Source organism: Lontra canadensis, unplaced genomic scaffold, assembly GCF_010015895.1.
Source record: "Lontra canadensis isolate GAN:19392208 unplaced genomic scaffold, GSC_riverotter_1.0 scaffold65, whole genome shotgun sequence".
Taxonomy (NCBI): domain Eukaryota; kingdom Metazoa; phylum Chordata; class Mammalia; order Carnivora; family Mustelidae; genus Lontra; species Lontra canadensis.
The window spans coordinates 8,423,341-8,437,429 of record NW_022631059.1 but is presented as its reverse complement, the minus strand read 5'-3'; the positions used below and the strand labels follow the sequence as shown (position 1 = coordinate 8,437,429).

Below are 14,089 nucleotides of genomic sequence, written 5' to 3'. Positions count from 1 at the left end.
GGACTTCCGTCACTGTCCCGTTTCACCCCGCGCCCTCCCATAGCGGAGCTAATGACTTCGATGGGGAGCGGAGGGTGAGCTGCAGGACGAACCTGTAGAGTTCGTGGGGGCAGCTGCTATGCAGAGATCGCCCCATCAGCTCGTGAACTTTATGATTATTATTACTTGTAACTCATGCTTTTTGCAGCTTCCTTTCGGGCCGATTGCTCCTTTCCCCTCCCGTCCCTCTGTCTCTTGCCTCCATTAGGTTTGTTAGGAAAGAGCTGCCGCCCTGCGTAGTCAGTCAGGCGGCAGGAGAATGGGCTCTGCGGAACACGGAGGTCCAGAGAGAGGAAGCGTGTTTTCTTCTCTCGTCCTCTGGTTTGCTTTAAGATAGACTATTATCAGCGTCCACGTTTAACCAAGGTAGCTGAACTGCATACCCTTTGAGTTTCCTTTACCTAAAGAAACAGGTGACTTTCTGAACACCCATTGCTGATGCGCATGGGGTTGGTCCCACGGCTTCAAGTTCATCTGCGCCATGTATCATAGAAGTTCTGTGCCTTGTATAGTCACCAGTGCCCAGACTCTCTATGTCACCTCTGGGAAAGAGGACAGAAGCCAAGGTCAAATACGTTGGCAGACTTGGCCACACCGGCCGCTTTCAGATGTTTTCCAGGCTGGGTCCTTCACACACTCCTTTCATCTCCTTTTTCTTTTTTTTTTTTTCTTTTTTCTTTTTTTCTGTATTTTGTCCACTTCCTTCTCTCAGCATGATACCCCCTACATGCTAGGGGCCTCCACACACACTCAGGTTGTCCTCCTCCTCGGCCTCACCTCGGGCCCCACCCCGGACAGGGACCTGACTTGACTTAAAGCTTCCGCACGTTCGAGTCCAATTTCCGTCACTCTAGGTGACTGATTCGTTCTTTGGGTCGCTTCGCAGTAAGAGCATCAGCAGTCAGTATAACATATAAGCCCTCACTAGCCCCTAGTGTCAGAGCTTTTGTTTCTAAATAGGAGATTTTGGGATCAAGCCACAGACGTCTGAGCCGTAGCCGAGTCCCGGGCAGAGGAGGGGTACTTCCGTGGTGTGGCTTCGGGCTCACCTCGCGGCCAGGTGGGGGGGGTTGCCAAGTGTGAGGATGGTCAAGAGGAAATAAAGGGTGAAAATCTGACACTGTCCCCTCACTGAGAAGATCTAAGAGCTTCTGATGAAAGGGGATCCCATCCTATAACTAACGGCTCCTTGGGTCCAAATGAAGACTGTTGTTTTGTTTGCATGTTTTTATCATAATAATTAAAATGTTTTACTAGCAGATTCATCTCTTGCTTTCCAAGCATGATCTGTTCAGCTCACACCATTGAAAGAAAAGCCAAAATTCATCTATTGAATCTATAAGTGAGCTTGGGGCTTGGCAACATTCTATTTATTTGCTATATAACATTTTATATCGTATGTAACTTGCTATTATACTTTTCTGGTCCTTGAAAAAAAAAAAAAGGGTGGATATATACAGAATACCCAGCGAGAAGAGACATGTTTCCAATCCCATAGTGGTAGGTCCAAACCACGGTGAAGAGGACACATAGGGAATGTTTATTTGTGCTACAATAAAGACCAATTTTCCACCTGTTAGGTCTGTAATCATTCTTTGAAAAAAATTAATATCACTGCCAAAACACTGCGATACGTAAATAGAAAGATGGGAGAAAAAGAAAGCCTTAGTCAAAATCTGAAACATGCATGTCTGTTCTAAGGAAGCAAAGGTAAACTGATCATTTGGGAAAACCTACATAAAAAGCACTTAACAAATCTGTTAAACACATGGATAGGATAGCTCTTTTCTCATCCCTCCGCATGTGTACAAAATAAACATTTCTGGTTTGGACCGTGGAGGCCCCACGTCACAGAGTTATCATTATATGAAACCAAAGCTCCATTCTTAGATAAACACCGTGATGCTGTGCTCGTGAAATAGGACTGAGTGTGAGTATTTAAGGAAAAAGAAAGTTTGAGTATTTAAGACTCATTCAGAACCATAGGTGTATACGTGTGTTATGTGTACACAAAAAATGGTGCGTGTGTATGGTGTGTTTGTGTTAATACTAAAGATATTACAGTCTGCCTGACTAGCTCCCACATTTGCACGGAGAGGGGGCTTTCTGATCCTCGGGCCACATACGGGAAGAATTCCTTCACCCTCGTGGTCCTTCCTTAGGACAGCATCCACACAGTACCTTGTCCACTGCTTAGAATTAAGCAGATAGGTTTTTAAGTGATCACAAAATGAGATCGCTGTTATCCAGAACTCTAATTTTCGTTGGTATGCATGATAGCGCAAATTGTACAAAATGACATGATGTTTTAGAAAGCATGGTCAAGATTTTATGGAAAACTTGGGAGCTTTGCCATATCTCTGTTCTCTGTGAGACGCAAATTTTGGCCTGAATTTCCTTTCCTTTCTTAGGTAGGTCGTAAATCCTACAAAAGGCTCTGCCAAATATTAAAGGCAACTTTTCATTAAAAATTAATTAGATGATGTTAAATGCGCATCCCTATTTTAGGACAGAAGTAATCTAAAACGATTTCAGTAAGTATCTGCATATACCTTTAAAAACCACATGCTCTCGAATAATAGAAATTAAACAAAGAGCAAATCAATGAGTCTAAAATGCACAAGGACTTGAAATTGTAGTCATTATCGTGTAATCCAGCGTACACATTTAAAGCACACCTAGCCTTGAAATTCAGGGCAAAAATGAATTCTAGTCCAGTAACTGTCACCTTTGTTGTGGGTGACTTGATAAAAACACACATTCAGGGTGAACAGCATGTAAACTTACCAAATACAATACGGGGTACCCAGTTAAATCTGAATTTCAGATACACAACAAGTAAGTTTTTAGAATAAGCCGTCCCAAGCGTTGCAGGGGCCATATTTTTACTGAAAAAGGTACTCATTGTTTATCTGAGATTCAGATTTTCCTGGGCATTCTGTATTTTTATTTGCTCAGTCTGGCAACCCTAACAATACGGATTCTAGGGCATTTTGGAAAAAGCAAAGGGCTGTATTAATTAATGTCTATAATATACATCACCCTTTCATTCATCCATTAAATAAATATCCCTCCTTCCCTCCCTGCCTCCCTTCCTTCCTTTCTCCCTGCCTCCCTCCTTCCTTCTTCCCCTCCCTGCATTTCTTTCATCTTCCAACAAACATAGGTTTGCTTTGACTACACACCAGCTTCTGCTCCGCAATGGCTGTGTACTGGTGAACTAGCAGACATGCTGATTATGATAGCCAAATGTGCCAGCCCTGCGGCAAGCGCTTTACAAACATTATTCCACTTGATTCTCACAAAACGGCCCTATAAGGTAGGGGTGGATTCAACCGTGTAACGGGAGGAAAAGGAGGCAGAGAGATTCTGCATGAATTCCTACAATCGCATAACCTCGCTCATTCGTTATCACCTATCCAGAAGGCCATCTCTCCAGGCCCCACACCGCGCTGATCCCGGGGAATAAACCGGTGACCAAAACAAGAATCTGCCTTTGAGGCTCGTGGTAGACACGCAGACGGGCGGCCCCGGGGTAAACGCTGAATGGAGGACATGGGAGGGGCATCTGCCAGATCCCCGGGGGAATGATGATTTCGGGGGCTTGTGATGTTAATGCTTCCTCTGGCTGCCCAGGCTCTCGGGGTTGGGTGCAGATCCTAACTCATCCTCTCTCCCTAAGCTATGGCCCAATTCTCTGTCTGTAAAATGGGGACATGGTTCTCCCGTCTTAGAAAATTTGTGAGAATTAAATAAGCCTGTGCAACTCTTTTCCAGGAAGCCTGGCAACGAGTAGGTTCACGGGAAAAGTTAGTCCTCCACAATGCCCACGGGTTTCTGCCATGTTCTTCAGCCTCACTTGAAGTGTGTAGAAGCTGTGGGCTCTCCCCAGATGCCCCCGAGGAAACCTCAGCTTGCAGTTTGATCATAACGATAGCAAATGACAGCAAAACTCCTACTTACGGGCGTCTTCCACAGGCCAGGCACGGTGATTCATGCCACTCTGATTTTGCAACGAGCTCTGAGGACTTTGTGATTTGTCCCCGAGCGCGCAGTCAGGGCACAGAGGGACTCAAGCTCAGGACTGTTCTGCACTCATCACCTTCTTCTGCTCTTGGCTTCTCTGCCACCTTGCCTGATGGTTTCTAGATGCTCCCATGGCCACACGGACAACAGGGCTGTAATCGTGACACATGAGCTAGAGATAGGCAAGAGCTCCCCTGAGCTTCTCAGAGGCTCCAGTGGCAAACTGAATATGGAAACGCAGGGGCCTGGGACTGGCCCGCAGCCTAGAGCACAGCATCCTCGTTCTCCCGACTGTGATGTCCTTGGCCAGTCAGCCAATTAGACATTTACCATATAGCATCCAACCAAGGAATGACCCGAATTCCAGTGAAAATATACACGTACTGGATTTTTTTTTTTTTTGATCCTCATCCTGACTCTCATTTAGGGGAAACAAAATGAGAATTCAGAAACAGGGTCAGCTATAAGACTCGTATTTCCTACACAGCCAGAAACAAATGTGTCATCTGTTTTAATATTTCCATTTTATGCAAGCGATCTGGCTTCCGTCCCTCGCGCATCGCCGGTCCCCTTCTCTGTTGCTCTGTCCCCCTCATTGGGAACCTTCGAAATCTCAATCCTGACGTGTATAATTTGGTGCTTTAATATAGAGTAACATTATTTTTCATTTACTCCAATCTGCCATCAGTATCATCTTTTCATTTAACCAGATGCAATTCTTTTTTCTTTCGCTAAATTGAAAATCCATGAGCGACAGGGAGTGCAATGTTTTAATTAGCTCATATTTTTTATATGGATTTATGTCTTTAAAATACATTTGTGTAATTCTTCAGCTAAATTAAAAACGTCTTTCCGCGAAAGTGAGGAGGGGAAAATAAAGAGCTGAATTGTGTCATTAGCTTAGGTAGATACAGATGGAGAGCAGGACCTCACGAGGGTGGGTTGGGGGGGTGGGGGGTGGGACACACGGCAATTCCTGGAGCATCTGCCCGGCGGATTCTGAACTCGCCCCTTCATTTAAAGAAGTCTTTCTCTATAGAGATTTCATGGCAACGGCTTGAGGAGGGATTTTTTTTTTTTTTTTTGGAAGGCCCCTAGAAAGTAAACAAGCAACTACCTTCAACGAACTAATTTGAAACCGAACCAGCCGCCAAACAAAAAAGGCAGAAAAAAAAAAAAGAAGAAGAAGAAGGAGAAGAAGTCATAATGATAAACAGTTTCCCCTGCATTTCTCTTTGTCTTTTTTTTTTTTTTTAAAGTTTAAATCTTTAAAGTTTCCTTTTTTTTTTTTTTTTTTTTTTTTTTTTTTACTTTATAGGAGACAAGTGACATTCTGTGGTAAATGGGAGGCAAAGCCATGCAGAACTGAAATCTCTCTAATGCACTGACACTAACTTGCCCTCTATTGTTGGAACCGAGCAGGCTCTCATGATTGTTCATCAAACGGCTCCTAATGCAGTTAAAGCATTCAGCTATAATTTCTCCTTGCATTTATAATTACTGTCATAGACTGCACACCTCGGTGAGCAGATTAAAGCTATAAACTATTTAGCCACGGCTCTAAGACGAGGAACTTGATTTGTCTGGCAGGAATTATTTGTTAGAGAGCTTGACACATCACATAAAAATGACTCAACTTGATGAAGAACAATGCATTTTAGCAATGCGGGGATTTTAAATCACTCCTGATGCCACGCCCTGCAGGAACCGCAGGGTGGTGTGTTCGATGATATGTGGGCCACGGAGATCACGTTAGGGGTACCAGAACAGAAGAGGCTGTGATGTGCCGCTGCTGGCTTTCCGGACGCTTCCCCTGAAAGAACAGGAGTTGGTTGGAAATCAGTGCATGTCATGTCCTCCCATTAAATCCCGTGTAAATGTTACCGGAGGCTCACCAGGCAGGGAAAAGGGGGCTGCCGGGAGCAGAAGGCGCACGTCACCTTTGGGGGCCTTTAGAGAACTTTGTGCTGCTGTCGAGAACACGTGCCCCCAGAGCCCGGGAAACCAGGGCTCCGTGGAAAGTGCTGGTGGTTGTTTTTCCTGGAATGGTCTTTATTTCTCTGGTCTTTTTATTTGTTTTTTTTGTTGTTGTTGTTTGGTTAGGTTTGGTTTGGTTTTTCTTGCTGGAGGCATAGCATATGTTTAGGCATGGAAGGCATTCCTTTGGGGGTCATCTTTTAGTGATGCTGTGAAAACTTGAAAAAAAAAAATCCATGTCCAGGTTGAGGAGCAAGACTGGCGGAGACCAGGGAGTGGTAAATGCAGGTCCTTTCTTCCTCTTCCTGCTTGTGTTGCAGAGTAGCTGAAATCGTGTAGGGACAGAGCTCTGCCCCGGGTCTGGCCCACCAAGCGGGCGCTCCATGAACCTCACCCTCCTCTTGATTGCCCACCTTGATCACCTGCCTCAAAACAATCCCTTTCTGTTTGCTGAAGGCTTAGATCAAGATGTAGGATGGATTGTGCCATTTTATTTGAAGAAATCAGGAGAGACTATGAGGACAGACTTAATTAAATCAGCTCTGGATGGTTGGAGGGTGGCAGGAGGCATGGAAGTATGGGGGGGGCGGTTGGGGTGCCTGAGAAAAGATGGATATAGCATTAACCTGCATTTCTTTCCCTCTTGGTTCTGCTTTTTTTCTCTCTGCCACCAGCTACCTTGAAAAATTCCACTTGCTACCGTCCAAACTTGCCAGTGGCTATGCCATGCTTAGGAAGGTCTACACTGGAGTCCCAGTGCAGATAATGACGGTGATGATGTTGATTAGATGTGGTAAGAAAACAGTGCTTAGCAGCGTCTGCTACCGTCACTGTTCTCGCCATGATCGATCCTGACAGAGAATTAACATTTACTGTGCATTTACGATATCCCGGCTCTTGTACTCTGGTGGTCTATGTGTGTATTACCTCAATCAGTCTTACCCTAAAACTCGGCAAAGAAAGAAGGATAATGCCATCCAGCTTACGGGTGAGGAAACCGGCCCTCAGACAGGTGAGGTGATCCCCAGGCTCACAGAGCTAGCACATTGCACTCCCTGTCGCTCATGGATTTTCAATTTAGCGAAAGAAAAAAGAATTGCATCTGGTTAAATGAAAAGATGATACTGATGGCAGATTGGAGTAAATGAAAAATAATGTTACTCTATATTAAAGCACCAAATTATACACGTCAGGATTGAGATTTCGAAGGTTCCCAATGAGGGGGACAGAGCAACAGAGAAGGGGACCGGTGGGCAAAGAAATGATTTACCTCAAGCCAGAATTTTGGCTGAAACTTCTCCCAGCGCCTTTCTGGGATCTCTGGGGTTAAATTCTATCGGGCGCTGCACCAGAGCGTGAGGTGGGAACCCATCCCCAAGTTACTGGCAGGGGAGAGAAGTCGAAGGGGGCAAAAAAAAAAAAAAAAAAAAAAAGTTTCAGTATCCTGAAATACCAAATCCTTGGCATGGACAACTTTCTCCCTCCCGGGCCCTCCAGCAAACTGGCACTTTCACTGTGCCTGGTTTTATGTGGTATTTTGTTCATCTATGGAGAAAAAAATGATGTTTCAGGTGATGTTATTTTCAATGCTACATTACTTGATTTCACAGTCAAATAATTCTATTTTTGTTCACCAGAGGATTTTGTCATGTTTAATTGTTTATGACTCCCAGCTCCCCCCATATTTGCAGTAGCCTCCACTTCTCCCCGTGCCGCCTTCCTGTGGATTCTCTGGTGTGCGGTAACCATGGAGATGAGTCCCTATTGGGTAGCATTGGCTCTGGCTGAGAAGTCGGAGGACCAATCAGGACTTCATCATCCCAGAAATGTAAGAACGGGAAGTGAGAGGATGCTGGAGTGGCGGGAAGGCCTGTCACAAAGTCTCAGGAGACGGGACTTCCTAATGCCCAGAAATCCCACAAGAGAAGCATCGCAAAGCTAAACTCAGGGGGAGGTACGTGGGCTCTGGAGCCACTGAGGCCTGGGCCCTGGGGCCACATCTCCACTTCCTAGCTGAGAGACCAAGGTCAGGTCACGTCACCTCTCTGACCCTCAGCTCCTCTTCTGTCAAGTGGCCTCATGAAGGCTGGCTTCATGTAGTGTTATAGGGATAAAATGAAAGAAAACCTACCAAGGGTCTTCCTGGTACAATATCAGGCACACAGAAATGACCCATTAAAGAGAGCTGCTCTTATCATTGTTAACATACAACAGCCTTAGAAAGAAGGGCGGTTAATGTGTCCGAGGACTTTAATTCTAATAGCAACCGCCACAGTCATAATGTGCTGCAACCAAGTCAGATTTTGTGTCTCAGGAACGTCCATTGGGGAAAGACAAATGTGAAAACATGCATCACACAGTAAACATTACATGTTGGGACAGTGGCCCATGCGAGGACCACAGTGGTGCATGACACAGAAATGGGCTCTGCCCTCAGAAGGCAGACAGTCCATCATGGAAGAAGGACAAGACACCACCAAGGCTTACACTGAGCTCAGTGTCATCACAGGGAGAGTACTGAGTGAGCGGGAGCCGAGAGGGTTTGAGGACGTCTGATCTGATCAGCAGAGATCTAGGCTGTGTCCAGAATGAGAAAAGGCACTAGCAGGTGGCAAAGGGGGTGGGTACCAGGACGAAAGGAATGGCAAGAGGAAAGCCTCATAAGTGAGGTCGAGTGGGGGGTTCGTTCCAGAAAATGCCTATTGTTTGGTGTGATCAGAGCTGTGTTTCAGGGAGAAGATGGCATAGCGGAGACGCTGGTCAGGCAGAGAAGTTGGGGGATACATGTATGATGGCTCCCCTCCAGCCTATAAACTTATCTTTTGAGCCTCACCGAGACAGATGTTCAATACAGGTTTGCTTTATTGAAAGAGTCAAACATCATTTCCACGAAGTTGACTTTGTGGGGCTTGGAAGCGGTGGGGCACCAGCCTCTTCCCTGAAGGTGAACGTGGCATCCACCTCTAAGGTCCAGGAGGCCGGGGCTGCATCTGATTAGCTCCCCATGTACAGACTCTATAAATTTTGGTAGGAAGGGAGGAGGGAAGGACAGTATCTAGGAGGTGATCATAACTTCCTGGGACATCCCCCATGTGTGAAATAGTGGTAATGCCTGTGTTGCCCATCAGTCCGGCAGACAGGATAGGTAAAGGAGGTGAAAGCCTTTGCACACAGCACAGCACATAATAGAAGCCCCAAAGGAAGGAAATTTCAGGCCCTATGAAGCCCAGCAAAGTGCAAGAAAGTGAGAAGCATTTCCAGCCCATGGTCCAATGATTTGCCCAGAGGACTAACATTGCCATGAGGCCTAAAAAATGTCTTTTTTTGAGGTATGCTTGCCCACGGGAGCAAAGCCAACAGATGCCTTCAGGGGAATGAGTCAAGCCTCCTGCACCGGGAGGAGTGGAGGCCTTCATTCAGTCCTTTAATTCACGCTCTTGGAGAAGCGGCCGTGAGCCGGGCTCTGTCTTGAGTGCTGGGCTACACCCCCAGAAGAGAGGAAACCAGATCTTACATTCTAATCAGAGGACACACGTTGATAATAATACGGACAGCTCACATTTGGGAACACAAAAGTAACAATTTCTGAGGAAGTGGGGCTGCCAAGGGATACAGTGTGATGTACGGGGTGATGGCAGCCACCTACTTTAAACAGCGGGGGGAAGAGGGGCAGGGAAGGGAACTAAGGAGGTTGAGAAGGAGCGGTCACGTGACAAATTGAGGGCAGAACATTCCAGGTGGGAAAACAGAAGGGTTGGTACATCTGATTCAGGGAAAGGCCGTGTCGGGGGCTGGGATTGGAGGCATAGGGGCGTGGTTGGGGTGCGGTTCGGACATGAGGCAAGTCAGCGCTTTGTAGAACATCCTAATAACTTTAGACTTTTTCATCCCAAGCCCAATGAGAAGCCATTGAAGGGGTTTAGGAGGACAAGGCCATGATCTACCTTGCCCTTCAGAAGACTACTGTGGTTACAAAGTGTAGAATGGATGAGAGCAGTCAAGGGCAAACGTGGGCCTGTGAGGAGGGGATGGGAAGGACAGAGAGGCAGTAAAGGCAGGGAGCATGGAGAGGAGCGAGTGGCCTTGGGGGGCTCCAGGCCACTCACAGCCATGCATGCCTACAAAAGAGAAGGAATATCAAACAGAGAAGCCATGGGGAAGCATTAGGACAAATTCACCTTCATACTGTGGGGCCTGCCCGGGATGGGCTTCTAGGTACAACCTCTCTTCCCAAATTTCCCGTGGACGACCCCCAACTCCTAAGTGAGACATTACTGCCTATTTCCTGAGGACAATCCATTTCTTGATAAAAGTAAGCCATGGTCTTTATGCTTCTCCAGAAATTATGAAGTACAAACCAAGAGGTCCCTGCTGTGCTTGCCTTCCTATTTTTCAATCCTAATTTAATTCCTCCCTCCATTCTGTAATTCAGCCCCCTTCTCCCCACAGCATCCACCCTAGGTGGTCCTGACTCCAAAGGAAGATTTACTGGCAAGACGAAATGGAGGAACACGTTGTTTTTTCAAGATGATTTAATGACCTTTTTGGCATCCCCATGACTGCTGAAATCTTCTGTAATTACTCAGCTTGGTGGCAGAGACTTCTGTTGATCAGAGGAAGGCTGATGTGGATGTCAAATGTCAATAAATTTGCAATCCATAATTGCGATCACTGGATGTTGGAGCAGACTGGGTCATGGCTTGGTCACAAGGCCATGAGTGGTTGAGCCAAAACGAGCGTGAAAGGATCTTGGGCGTTAGGCATGCAAAACCACTACGCTATCTTCCGCTCTTATACCAGCTCGCTTTCTCTGTCCCTTTCTCTGTCCCTGCCTCTGTCCCTGCCTTGTTTCCCCCCTGTGTCTGTCAATGTCAACAACCCCTTCTCTGGAGATGGGCGTGCTGGAGTCCTCTGGGTCTGTCTTCACCCGGAGCCAGTGATGCTGTAAACACAGCGACGGGTTCTTCCAGAGAATCTCCATCAGCTTTTTTTTGGTCACATTGCTCAGGTCTGTTTGGCCCTTGCTGGAGGTCGAGCATTGATTTTTTTTTTTTCTTTTTCTGCTTTGTTTGTCCTCCGACAGCATGGTTTATGTCGGAAAGGTCTACATCAGGAATTAGACAGTGTTCATAACGATGGGGGATAATACCCTAATATAAATATACCATTTGTGGGCTTGCACTTTGACAAGAGCGAGTGAACTGGAAGATGCTAGAAAAGCTCTGAAGTCATGGAAACATGGGGCAGAGGCATTTGCTTTAATGACTCCTCTAATTCCTCGAGCTCACCTTATCAAGTTGTAACCTCTGAATCTCTAAGTTCCTAGTTCAAAAATGCAGAGTCTCCTCTGTCCTCGTGTTAATTTTTAAATTATATATCATTGTAGAGAGGCCCTTTGTGGTGAATATGATGAGCCATTTTCACATCTGAAATGGGGAATTATAACCGAACATTAGCGATTGCTTATAAATCACTTCGAGCAAAGTGGCATCTGTGACCACAAGGTTCTAGCTGGGGAGAAATGCAGTGCATGAGAAGAGGGGACCCAGAAAGGAGAAGGTGATTTTCAAGAGAGGTGGTTACAAGCTGATGCTCATTCCTCGGGCGCACTGGGCAAGCCCCGGGACCCCAGGTGACCTGAGGCGTGTTTGATTCTGAAGCTGGGATTCTGTTCTATGGCTGCCTTTTGTTTTTCTTGGAGCTTTTTTTTGTTTTTTAAAGTTCCTTGGAGGTTGAGAAGAGGTCCTAAGGCTCCCTAGGAATCAGCAAAAAAAGCAGTAGGACGTGTGACTCTCAGGTGGCGTATCTGCCAGACGGCCAGAACGTGAGCCAGGTACAGGGTCTGGGAATACGGTTGCTATGTCTGCCCTCGCTGGAGAGCTCTGGAGAGGTCTGTGGCTTTGAATCCATGTTGCACCACTGTTCCCTAGCAGTAAGAGCAAATGCTTCATCTCTCTAAGATGCAGCTTCTTTATCTGTAAAATGGGGTAACTCTCCTAGCTCAGGGCTCCATAGACAAGCTCTCGGGAGACAATCTAGGTCAATACTCTGAGCCAATTGTTCTCAAACTTGAGAATCATCTGGAGGGTTTGTTAAAACGCAGATGGTTGAACCCATTTCCCAGAGCATCGGATTTGGTAGATCTTGGGTGGGACCATTTAATTGGAATTTCTAACAAATTCCCTGATGGTAACAGGATGCTTGTCCAGGGACCACATTTTGAGACCCACTGTTTTAAGCATAGTACCGGGCACATTGTGAGTGCTCTAAAAAAAAAGTTTGCTTTTATTAGTTTGAATTCAGTCATTGCACCTGTCTGACACTCTGTCTTGATGAACAAGCAGCACGGACCGCAAGGAAGGCCTAGTTTAATGTACAAAATCAAGTCAGACCAAGAAGGTGAGACCTTCTAGATGGTCCCGTAGAGCGGAGAGAACAGAAGCTGACAAGAAGCAACTAGAGGAGAGATCCAAATTCCAGGAAAGCAGGAAATGGTTCAGGGTTTTATAGGACTCCCCTGAGATCACTTAATAACAGGATACACAATATCAGTTCAGTTGTTTCTACTGTATCAGGAGGCGTTTTCCATCTCATGAGCTGATTAGCAGTAAAGGGAATAGGTCCCCCTCCTGACTTTGCTTAATATCTTCCTTAACTCTGAAAGGATGGGATGCAAAATCACTTTGGGAGCAATAGTTAAAACTGATCAGCATGCTAACTCTAAATTGTGTTTATCACAATCTGTTATTTATAATTGACTGCAAACCAAATCAAACCTAATTTAGTAAACCAGGGAGTTTAGTAAACCAGTAAATCAGTTCATCCAAGGATAGAGTTGGTTTCACACACAGATGAATCTTGGGTTCAAAAGACACATGTCATGGGAACTTAGTCTTTTCCAGTCGTTGGCTCAGGTTTCCCCTGTTTTGTCTTCATTTTCAGAGGAACAGCTAGATTGCCTAGACCAGCACCAGGGTTCTATCCCACCTAAGAGCTTAGGAGTTCAGTTGAGTGTCTGTTTCCCAAGAGTGTCACCTACAGAGATGCAGTTGAGTTGGCCTGTGCCGTCATAATACTCAAAGTGATGCCTAGGGCTGGGAAGACAGGATGCTGCCTCTTCAGCTGGCTCAGACTCACAGTCCTGGAAGCCTTACGTGGGCTCAGCATGTTACAGCTCAGGCTGAGATTGGTATGGCCAGAAGGGTTGGGATATTAGTGGAGATTTGGGGTAGGGGTGGGGATGACCCTAAATCCAACTCATCTTGTTCAAGCTTGACCTAGGCCATCTGTTCACTCTCCTAACACCTGCTAATTTTCTGATTCTGCATGACTGAGAGTAGTCCCATTCAAGCCCTGGTGCCCTGGCATAGGATCAGTAGACCTACCTTTTTCTCTCATCTTTCCCACCACTGTCCATGTCACTACTAATTTTTTTTTAAAGATTTTATTTATTTATTTGACAGAGAGAGATCACAAGTAGACAGAGAAGCAGGCACAGAGAGAGAGGGAAGCAGGCTCCCTGCTGAGCAGAGAGCCCGATGCGGGACTCGATCCCAGGACCCTGAGATCATGACCTGAGCCGAAGGCAGTGGCTTAACCCACTGAGCCACCCAGGCGCCCGTCACTACTAATTTTTTTACTGGACCTCCATAATATTTCTATCACTTCACCTGCTCCACCTCTGTGTCTACGGGAGGTGGGTCCATGGACGCACACCCTATCTTTTGCCGGGACTACCCTGCATCAGTATGCCCAGCCTACAACTACTAAATTGAAAGTCCTAACTCAAAGCTCATGGCATAATAAGAAGAGCTACCGTTTCATGAGTGTTTTTTCTACCTGAGGAACTTCAAATGTCATCTTTCTGATCTCTAGATTAACCATTCTCATTACTGAAATCTCAGCTTCAACGTCATCTTCTTCAAGGACTCTTCCCTGAAAATCATCAACATTTCTGTGAAGGGTCCAAAAGTAAATATTTTCTGGGTCAGAGCCTGTCACCATGGTTCATTCTGTCATTGCAGCATGAAAGCAGTAATGGGGGTTG

At 46.0% G+C, this 14,089-nt stretch overlaps 1 protein-coding gene across 2 annotated transcripts in view; it reads left to right on the top strand.

The window, feature by feature from the left end:
- Nucleotides 1-14,089, top strand: part of TSHZ2 (teashirt zinc finger homeobox 2) — a 426,726-nt gene that overhangs the window by 256,279 nt on the left and 156,358 nt on the right. The window lies entirely within an intron of this gene.